Raw genomic sequence first — 4,332 nt, 5'->3', positions numbered from 1 at the left:
CAGGATTCTACTTCGTCAGAATTATCTCCCCATTACGCCAGTTCATTTTCATAATCGTAGAAATGGAAGCCATTGTAGGGATGACGCGTTACCAATTTTGCTCTTGGAAACCGATAAATTTACCCACATTGCACCCTTACGATCCTTATATGTCAGTTGTATTTGAAAAAAAACCAAAGGTATCAACTATCTAATGAGCATCAGTTAATAATCTTGTCTGCATTGATTCAACTTAAAACTATTTTCTGATCAGTTGTCAGGTGGAATTTTCGAAAATTCATCATCATTTTAAAAAAATCTAATTAAATATTTCGTGGAAGGGCACCTATATTATATTATATTTCTCTAGAAAATGTTTGTATTCATCTATGTGAAGTAGTATCATTCAATTCTTATGTCATACCAAATGCAAGAACGGCGGGAGAACTAATGCAAAATAAATTAAAAACCAATTGTTCAGAGAACCATTGATGGTCTTTCCACCAGTTAAGACATTTTTTTTATATGAAAATATTAAAATTTGGTTTTAAATGTCAATTTTAGCGTCAAATGACAGCTTATTGAACGCTTATTCCAAAAACATATGGTTTCTATACAAAAAGATATAAATAAGGGAAATCATTATTTACTTCCGGTAATTTTTTATTGTTTACTTGACACTGATTCCAAAAATATATGGTTCTATTTACTTTTTCATTAATTAAGTACAAAATATAGCTACTTCCGGTTTACAAAAGGTCACTTCCGGTTTACAAAAGGTCACTTCCGGTTGTCTTTTTCTAGATCACATTGCTTTCAACCTAATTTAAAAAGTCCCATGTCTTGATCATGTGTACATATGAGGTAAAAGCAAAGGTCAAAATCTAGTACGTTACATTTACCTATGACCTTGAGCTCAATTCCGAGGTCATCAACAAAGGGCATCAAATCAAAAGACTCTAGGCCTCTACTATATATTGTTAATGAGTTGTATTACCTTACAACTAATATTAGATATAAAAGGGGGCAAAACTGGCATCAAATGTCTACGCACTCTTTCGACTAAAATTTCTGTGTTACGACATGTTGCAACTAACAATTTAGTAAAAATAATTTGTCGATAAGTTATACGGCTTTCGAAAATAAGTGAAAATAAACCAAAATCAAAATTTATAATATGACCTTGACCTTTGACCTTGACCTTATTTTCATTTTTTTGGACCAAGGATCTCAAATCAAAAGACCCTAGGTCTCTATCACTTATGGTTTACCAGTTAGAAATGCATATTCTTGTATCAAACATAAAAGGGGGGATAACTCTCATATGGAATCTACATACGGCTTCGGTCAAAATAAAACAGAACATCCTGAGGATATAACGAGCAATTTGGAAAAATAAATTTGTCGGTTTCTTATACGGTTGCAAAGCATTAGAGATAACAAGAAAAACAGTGTTCGGGGAGATAACTCTTATTTGGGAAAGTATTCGGTTAAGCAGAGTTGGTTTCAAAAGCGTATAAACTGTTTGATATCATATTCCAAAAATCTAAGCGACATCTTGTGAAACAAAAAAACAGCGAAGGAAAAAAATTAGGCGGAAGAAGAAAAAAAAAAAATAATAATCAGAAGAAATCCAATAGGTCTTTCCACGGATAAGTGGAAAGACCTAATTATTGATATAACTCTATGTTCAAGAAAGAGAGGGGAAATACACACTATAAATAATAAATTCACTATATACAAAACTTTGAATTTTAAAATACTAACGCCTTTCTACTTAGGAATGAATAGATTACCTTATCTGTATTGGGAAAAACTTTAAGAATTTGTTTATCCTCAATGCTCTCCAAATTCGTACTTTTTGGCCGTTTAACTTTTTTTTTTAGTCTTTTGTAGATAAAACGGGCATCTAGCGCAAATATAAAATTTCAACCCTTGTATTTATGATGAGTTAATAGACTGTTATTCAAGTATAAATGATACACGGGTTTTTTTCTGAATTTAGGCGTTTTGTAAAATGCCTGAAATTTTAGGCCTTTCTAAAATGCCTTGTAATTGAATGGATTGTTTCTTTCAGAAAAATTGAAAACATTTTTCAAAAAAGCTTGAAATTTTGTTATAGCATTATTTTTTCAAAACAAAAGTAACGAACACCAAAGCAGTTCTATTTATTATAACTACTGAATTTTCCGATTGAACTTTAAAAAAAATATATAATTGAAATAAAGGCTTCTGAATATTGTAAACTTCCACAAGCACTCGACAATAATGGTTGTTTATAAAAAAAAAATGAATGGCAACTTATGTAACATCTTTGTCCTGATTGTATTGCAAATACATAGTTTGGTGAAATCCGGACCATTACATATTTACTTTTGTCAATACTTTTTCTGATAAAAAAATTAAACTTCTGAAAATGGTGTTTTGTAAACAACACATACATACATAACTCCTATGTCATGTGTTCCAATTAAAATTACAGTAATATCCGAATTTAACATGGTAAGGTTGATTACTGTGGAATGATTTCGTGGGTACCAATTTTCGTAGATTAAAGAAATGTACATGTCGGTGGACCTTTAGTTTTGTGGTATTATTGAAGTCTGCATACAAGACTATTAAATGGTGTTATTCCTTGAAAATTTTGTAGTTGACTGTACCCACGAAATCCACGAACAATTGGTATTTAACGAATATGAATCCACAGTATGTTATCTTTTGACTAAAAAAGCATTCTACATAATACATAATAAGGGATACATAGCAGGAGAACTTATCCTGTTGAAACAATCGGTCTCGTTTCTTATGGATTTCAGGCAGCCATTCCCTAAGTGTTTCTTCAGTTTGTCTTTGGGATTTGTCCCTTTTTGATCTGTTTATGAGATTTTCAAATCGGAGAACTACTTTAAATTCACGATTAAGGTTGTGCAGATTTAAGAATTTCATTGCGACAGGAAAGATTGTGATAATCACAACCAAAATGACCTTTTTCCATGAATGCTAAAAGAAGGATTCCGTTTTTTCTAATTGGGTATATTACAAATAATACCACATACTAGGAAAGATTGAGGGGACAATTCTTTTTTCTGTAAGCATAACCAGAAGATCATCAATTCAATGTCTGAAATACAGAGTGAGTGCATAGCGAACCACATAAACTTTAGTTATAGAAATGCACACTTTTAGAGCTGGTATTTAAAAACAGACTTAACTTTACTGAACCATTAGTTATCATTTTCCAACATGTTGTGTTTTGGTAATATGTTTCTCAATGATATCCCTTTTATACAATCCATGTTAACTGAACAGGGAATTTGTTGAACTTTACGTTAAAATTTTAGTCAGATGTATCTCAATGATATATTTTCTCTACAAATTGTCTGAAGCTGAAAAGGCAATTTGTTGAATTTTGGAATTTTCAGTCATTTTATGTAGTGACTAGCAAGATCAGGCTTTTTTTTTTAGGAAATTCCTAAGTTAAGAAAATGCCTGCAGAATTTAGATGGGGCTTACTATTTAAGGCCTGCCTTACTACAACCAATCGTTGCTAGAATTTACGCCATTTGGACTGTGGGAGATATTTGTCGCATTGGCAATCATACCAAAAAATCCTAAGAAATAATTATATTCTTTACAAATGAATTTAGTAAAACCAGGACTGCCTGTAGTATTCTTGAATATTAAATAATAGGTGCAAAATGTTGACAAACAAATTATGTGCATCCACCCGACACATTTTCAAACTGATAAAAGTATTTTCAAGTATATGATCTTTGAACAATTTTACCTGTTATGTATGTTTGTTTTGTACACTCTTTCTCGACTATAATAACAGATAATGGAGTTTTACTGTCATACAAGCAAGAGGTTTAGCCAGCTATACAACCAGGTTTTAAAGACCATATTTAACACAGGGAAGTGTCTGTACAAATCTGAAATTTGAAAGATGTTTTCAAGTCGAAATGAAAATATTTGTAGAACGATTGTATTCGTGCATACAAAACGGGTCAAAATATTTAACGAGTAATTGTACTCTCTTTGATATTACTGCAAACGTTGTCATGTAAACAATGGTGGTAGATTTAATTTTGTTACTGTCATGTATGTTGTCAGACATCTTATGAATATAAACAAAACTTATATAGTTTAAGTTTAGTTTGATATAAAGTTTTGTTTGATAAAAGAGCTGAACCTCCAACGGATAAAACTCAACAGTAGACGAAAACTAATTTGTTAAGTACTTAATATCACAACGACTGTACTGTATTAATTCATAAGTGACTTATGATGGTCAAAGTGTTAATTGTTTTATATGTTATACTTCCTTATTGTAACTATAAATATATAGGAAGC

Source organism: Mytilus trossulus, chromosome 3 (assembly GCF_036588685.1).
Source record: "Mytilus trossulus isolate FHL-02 chromosome 3, PNRI_Mtr1.1.1.hap1, whole genome shotgun sequence".
In the NCBI taxonomy this organism is placed as follows: Eukaryota; Metazoa; Mollusca; class Bivalvia; order Mytilida; family Mytilidae; genus Mytilus; species Mytilus trossulus.
This window is presented reverse-complemented; position numbering follows the sequence as displayed.